Genomic DNA, 6,958 nt, shown 5'->3' with positions numbered 1-6,958 from the left:
GTGTGGATCCCAGTTCAGCTACTGATTGATTGATTGATTGATTGATTGATTGTGTGACCACGGAAATGGATAAAAGCCCCCCATCCAAACAATGACTATCATCAGTGCATGTAAGAAAAAAAATTAATTTTAATTTTTATCATCTAAAATACTGTTTTATTTATTTTATAGTACTGTTTATTGCTTTTATTTTATGGATCAATGGTCTCATAAGATAGTAAAATTCATGTTAAATTGCTGTTTTAGGGGTTGTTTTTAAAAGTCTGGAACGGATTAATCCATTTTGCACTACTTTCTATGGGAAAGTGCGCCTTGGTTTTGGAACACTTTGATTTTGGAACAGATTTCTGGAACGGATTAAGTTTAAGACTTTCCTCACCTGGGGAAAGAAAGGGAATTGTGGAAAAAGGAATGTCAAACTGAGAGAGGAAGGGAGAAGCAAACTTCAAATTTTAAAAACAGTCCACTGAAAAGTCAATTACTGAATTTAAGAAGTGAAGAAAAATTGATGTAGGGTTTATGAACACATGTTTAAAGGTTTAATTGGGTGTTCTGTGTGCTTCCTTTTGCTCATAGGGAGAAGGCAAAATAGAAACCTAAATACTAACAATTCAACTGAATCAATTTGCAAGCAGTGGCGTAGCGTGGGGGGTGCAGGGGGGGGCGGCCGCACCGGGCGCAACATCTGGGGGTTAGGGCAAATCCACGGGTTAGGGGCGCAAATCCACGGGTTAGGGGGCGCAAATTACTTGCCTTGCCCTGGGTGCTGACAACCCACGCTACACCACTGTTTGCAAGCTCCTAATGTAACATCCCATTACAATGTTGTAATTAGTACTGCAGTTAATCAAGTAGGCAAAGCGAACATGGATCTTCATTTAAGCAAACAAATGCTAGGCTTTTCAAAGTCTGCACTTTTCCGGTTCCTCTTTTCATTATACATTCCAATGCTCATTTCAAGAGGCTTCTTCGCTAACCAAAAAATGTAGAAAGGTAAGAAAGCAAACCTAGGTAGCCAAGTAACAGCATACAGTACATAAAAACCCGTTCTCTATGAGAGTGAGGAAATGGTAATTAATAACGTGACCATAAATAAAGCTGTGGCATGAACTTTACAGTACTCTCCTTTTACTCATTTATGGCAACCAATTTCAGGATTATTGTCATATTTTAAAAGTACTGCACACTTTCTCCCAGGCATAACGTATAATCCAGGCCACAAACAGGTTTTTCGGAGAGCAGCAGGACAACCACTAGAAGCACTAATCCTGCACATCCTCCCGGTTCCCTGCAACTTGACTGATCTTCCACTTCCTTGGGTGTCACCTGCAGTGACTCCACAGCCTAAGATGAACAACTTCATTAAAGAAAGTTCAAGCACCAACAAGTTAGAGGACTTAGACACCAAACACCATCCCTCTGAGCCTTCCTTATTGTGAGATCAGAGCATTGTGGGAATACACATAACAGGTAACTCACAACTTGTGTATGGGGTACACTTTGGGGATTGCATGTAAAGACAAGATCGTGTATAGTCAAAACAACCCTGGAACTGCTTCCATGTAAACATACTTACTTTTCTGAAACTGGTGCACCAGGTAGGCTTGAGCCGCCACACAAAATGGAGAGATTTTAATCATTGATTAACTGGCTTACAAGCAGAGGCTACAACAAAAAGCTGTGTTCACATCATTTGCCTGAACACGAAAATGCAAAATTCATAGATAGGGAGCAAGGCAGTGCAAGCCCTGACTTAAACATCCCAGTTTGCACTCTGCTGCCTGCTTGCCAACCTTTCCCCCATGTTGAGTGGGGAAAGACTACAGGAGGCTTGGACCCTGCACACAGGCAACCCTGAAACAGCAGGATCCCCATTTGCATGGAGGGTTCATACAAGCCCACTACAACATTGTTGTTGTTGTTGTTTAGTCGTGTCTGACTCTTCGTGACCCCATGGACCAGAGCACACCAGGCACACCTGTCTTCCACTGCCTCCCGCAGTTTGGTCAAACTTATGTTAGTAGCTTCGAGAACACTATCCAACCATCTCATCCTCTGTCGTCCCCTTCTCCTTGTGCCCTCCATCTTTCCCAACATCAGGGTCTTTTCCAGGGAGTCTTCTCTTCTCATGAGGTGGCCAAAGTATTGGAGCCTCAGCTTCAGGATCTGTGCTTCCAGTGAGCACTCAGGGCTCATTTCCTTCAGAATGGATAGGTTTGATCTTCTTGCAGTCCATGGGACTCTCAAGAGTCTCCTCCAGCACCATAATTCAAAAGCATCAATTCTTCGGCGATCAGCCTTCTTTATGGTCCAGCTCTCACCATGGCTTTAACTATACAGACCTTTGTTAGCAAGGTGATGTCTCTACTTTTTAAGATGCTGTCTAGGTTTGTCATTGCTTTTCTCCCAAGAAGCAGGCGTCTTTTAATTTCGTGGCTACTGTCACCATCTGCAGTGATCATGGAGCCCAAGAAAGTAAAATCTCTCACTACCTCCATTTCTTCCCCTTCTATTTGCCAGGAGGTGATGGGACCACTACAACATAAGGAAGGTCAAATAATGAGCAGGAGGACCCACAAGCACAGAGTGTAGTGGGGCTTACAGGCACATTCCTGCCTTCATCCCATCCTCCAGTCCACGAATTTGGCTTCAGGTGTTCAAGCAAGTGCTGCTGTTCAGGATTTCAGCATCTCCATTTCAAAGTCCCTTCCAACAGTCAGTCAGCATTCCACAGTCATGGAGCAAGCTTAGTGGGCTGTGGGGGGTGGGTCCCTCCTGAGGATTTCCCCCCTAATACTTTTTGTCCTTTTTTGTATTTCTTCAAACCTTGGGAATCTTCCATGCCTGCAACAGCACTCAAAGCCTTAACTTCTGAAATAGAGAATATTATATATTTATTGGTGGCAGCAGGTGGTGGCGGCAGCAGATCTCTTAACAGGAAATTATCTGTATACTCATGGGATTATGATTTCCAGGATTCGCTGAGATAAGCCAAAGCAGTTAAAATAGCAGCTGATTTAAGTTTGCAGTGTAAATCTGTCGATTTTTGGCATTTTCTTTTTGGGAGTGCCTTTATGGTAGCGTAATTCATTAGGCATTATGGCAGCTCTTAAGGGACTGAAAGGCAGGCTAAATGTGTGAAAAGAAATCAATAAAAGCAAGATATAGGGACTAGCAATGGCTGTGGGAACACAGTCTGTTGTCCCATGACCTACAAAGAGCCTTGTGGCACCTTAAAGACTAAAAATAAGAAGTTTTATTGTGGAACAAGCTTTTGCAGAACAGAGTTCCTTTTGTCCAATCCTGTACCTGATGACATGGACGCACCCACAAAAGTTCATGCCACAATTAATCTGTTAGTTGATAACGTGCCACACAACTCTTTGGTGGGTTGTTGTTGTTTTTACTGACAAGACCTTCCTGCTATGAAATGGCCTCCATTGGCTTCTACAGAATCCTTCCCCTACACGGCCATCTGTCAGAGAGACATCCATTCTGGTAGCAAAAATAGTAAGCGAAAACAATAAATATTTTGGTTGGCTCTGAATCTATCTAGTGCAGATCAGTTTCGATGGATGGTTTTTGCTTCTAATCAGGACTGGCCCTGCCATTGGGCAACGCAAACAAGAGGCTCAGTTCAGGTGGCAGGTTCAGAGCTAATACCGAAGGAAAGCAAATTCTATTTTTACGATCACGGTGGATGTTCTGCTAAACATGCCAAAATGTCTTGGGCCACCTCTGTTAGCAAACATGTATGGGGGGGGGGAACAGGACCTGAAAGGAATAGCAGGGGGTGGTGCTAGCCCAGAGCAAGGAAACAAGGTGTTCCCTTGTACTAACAGTGGGAGCACAGCATGCAGTTTGATGCTCTGTTCCGACTAATGGGAACTCAGCTGAGATTTAAATCCAGATACATACATTTGCTCAAATGGTCCCATCACACATTGCTAAGGTGAATTTGGCAACATTCCTTAAAAAGTAATATCCCTACCCCACAGGCAACTGAAATGCCACAAAGTAGCAAGGAAGTTTCCAGGTTCTCCAGCTTTCTCAAAATTTTGTCACATTCTGGGTTGGTTGTGATAAAGGAACTGCTTTACAGTGGATTTTCCCCCAACACACCACTATGGACCAACATGGATGCCTATGCTTTCTTTGGCAGCGATATGTTGGTACAAAAGCTTAGAATATCATAAGAATGCTTTCATGCATTAAAATACATTTACAAATTTCTAATCTAGACATTAATTATATTAATACAGTGGGGGGGCATAACTGCTGAATGGATCATTTTGGCATTTAGTAATAAATACTGCAGTGTCGGAAAGACACACTTTAAAAAAAAGAGTACTGCTGGGGTTGATGACAGTGGTGAAGAACGAAGCCTGCATGCGAGTTTGGCTGAAATACTATACAAAGAACAAATTCCAAAGTGATCTATTCAGCGATTTAGGTAGCACACCTGTCACTAGATAATAGGTTGCGAAGTCAGCAGAAATCAGATCCATTTGCAACGAACCACCATTTAGTGACAATAGTATCCCAAGAAAACCTGTAATGAAAAAGATATAAAACATAATGATTCGTAATGTCCTTTTGGTTAATTATTCTTGAAGGACTTCAGCCCACAGAAGTTGCTTAGAAGTAATCTGCAAGAGAACTGCTTAGACCAACATCAACACGAAATCTGCCTTCATAATTGTGATGACTAAGGAGCTGGTGATTTGAAAACTGATAGCTCTGACCTAGGGCTGTACAATAGTTTATGTTACAAACCTATGTCAGGATGAAGGAGAGAGCAAGAGCTGTATCAGCTTTTCTGTATGCGCTCGTCAGGTGCAGGGCAGGGGAAAAATACAGAATTAAGCTCATCAGAAGGTGCCTCTGCAGTCACAGAAACCAAATTAGCTCGCAGACCACCAGTTTCCGCAGCGTGCAAGGAAACTTCCTCATGTGGGTTTCTTCACTAATGAAAATGAGGTAATCAGGTTGGATAGGAGCACAGAAGCCCAAACTTTTACCACAGGAAGGAGCAAAACACCAAACTCTAGACATGCTATGCCTTGTGTTTACCACAGACAAAGCCATTCTACTCCTCTTCATGCAATCCACACTGCATGAGGGCAGGAGTGACCCTGCTATCATGCTGCCAGTCCCACAGCCATCCACATGCAACCATAAACTTCTGCAACAGGGAACTTGTGGAAGCTCCTCCCATAATTTGGAAGAACACCACAAAACAATGCAATGCAAGGGTGTGTGGGGAGGGGGAGCTCAGACAAGCTGCATCTGCTGAAATTCCCTCTTCAGCACAGGTGTTAAAGCTGCTGGAGCCAAGCCCTGTTTTACATCTGGCCACTCTACCTGCAGCCCATTTCTGACCCCATCTATTGCCTTTCTGATCCTGGCCTGCCTGCGCCAGGTCCCAGCTGCAGCTGAATAAGGCATTAAGAAGGAACTATATAACAACACAATCTATTTTATACAGTGCTGGGGTTGGTCATTTTACTGATGTTTCAGTCTGTACAGTATGGCATAGTTCTTCCTTGACAGTTTGCATAAAATTGTAGAGTTGGCCAGGACCACAAGAGTCATCTAGTCCTGAAAAGTGGGAATCTTCAACGCACTGAAGTCCTACTGTCAGAACTCTGTTGGCATTATAGGACATTACTAGTGATTAAGGATGCTATAGGAAAATAAAACGGCGATAGAAGCAATCACCTTCATTTCAGCTTCTCTGAAAGGAATGCAAAACAGAGCCAATATTGATAATGGATCCATTTTCTGTTGGTATTAGTATTTAGAATCAGATAATAACAGCAGCAGCAGCAAAGAAGTGCCACGTGAATTAACAGACAGGAGTGAAAATGTGATAGCCCAGCAGAAATGAAAAACAAGATTTCTAACCCAGGGGATTTGATAGGGGTTGCGGGGAGACAATTACTGCTAAAGATTTCACTTTCCCACTTTTTTTATACTTCTGCAAATATAAAATGAAGACATCACAACGTGCGATCAAGCCTTGACAATGCTGTTTTCTTAAAATTAAGTAGAAGAATTTTCAGGATGAAGCCAACAACGGCTTCCACCAAATATAACTTTCTATTCAGACTACTATTCAAAGTTCATGTCTTAGATCTATGAACTAGGGCTGGAGTTTGGTGCAATAAAAAAAGCTACGCACCATACATTTAAAGTGTAAAGTTAGGGCTTTTTTTCCAGCCGGAACTCACTCAAACTCAGTTTTGGCATCTCTCAGGTGACCACCATTGCCATTCTAAGAGAATGAGGGAGGCATTTGTGATGAGTTCCAACACCTCTTTCTCTAGAAAAATAGCACTGTGTAAAGCCATTGTGTCAACACACAGAAGTTTCACTTTGGTTTACTATAGATTAATCAATCTGGGAAACCGAATACCTAAGATTCAGTACTCATAGATGCTGGTGCAGTTTAGGACCACACTCAACCAAAAAGTGCAAACTTAGGGGTGCAAAAAAACTCCACTCTTATTGTGAATGCAAAAGATGGTCAAAATGTGTTAACTATATATGAGTTGTTGTTGTTGTTTATTTCCAATTCCCATGTACAAGATACCTGCCCATAGCATCCCTTCTAAATAATACTCTACTCGTGCATTCTGAACTCAAGTACAAAGTTATCTCATAGGAAATGACTCTGTGATTCCTGGTAATCGGTCCCAAGGCAGAGAGAGCGGGGCAGTTGTCAAGCTGAGCTGAAGACAGTGTCATGCTGAGCTTAGCCACTACATTTTTTTTAATGTACTGTCTGCAGTGAGCTAAGGTGCCCAAAAGCAGGTGTCTGTAGCCTCATTTTCAAGGTCCGACATGTTGTTGGGATACTTACAAAATTAGCTTTAAAGTATTTTTCTTTTTCAATTTCCACTTCAATGTCATTTGCACTAGATGAAAGCACCATGCACCTTGGTAACAATGCAAA

At 42.4% G+C, this 6,958-nt stretch overlaps 1 long non-coding RNA gene across 1 annotated transcript; it reads right to left on the bottom strand.

The window, feature by feature from the left end:
* Positions 1–2,347: 2,347 nt before the first annotated feature.
* LOC128414537 (uncharacterized) lies at positions 2,348–6,318 on the bottom strand. Its single transcript, XR_008330683.1, has 3 exons — positions 5,722–6,318; positions 4,463–5,686; positions 2,348–2,871 (listed from the first exon to the last, which is right to left on the bottom strand). It is a non-coding gene; the product is annotated as an uncharacterized LOC128414537 (long non-coding RNA).
* Between the last annotated feature and the right edge of the window lie 640 nt (positions 6,319–6,958).

Source organism: Podarcis raffonei, chromosome 5 (genome assembly GCF_027172205.1).
Source record: "Podarcis raffonei isolate rPodRaf1 chromosome 5, rPodRaf1.pri, whole genome shotgun sequence".
Classification (NCBI taxonomy): domain Eukaryota; kingdom Metazoa; phylum Chordata; class Lepidosauria; order Squamata; family Lacertidae; genus Podarcis; species Podarcis raffonei.
This window is presented reverse-complemented; position numbering and strand designations above follow the sequence as displayed.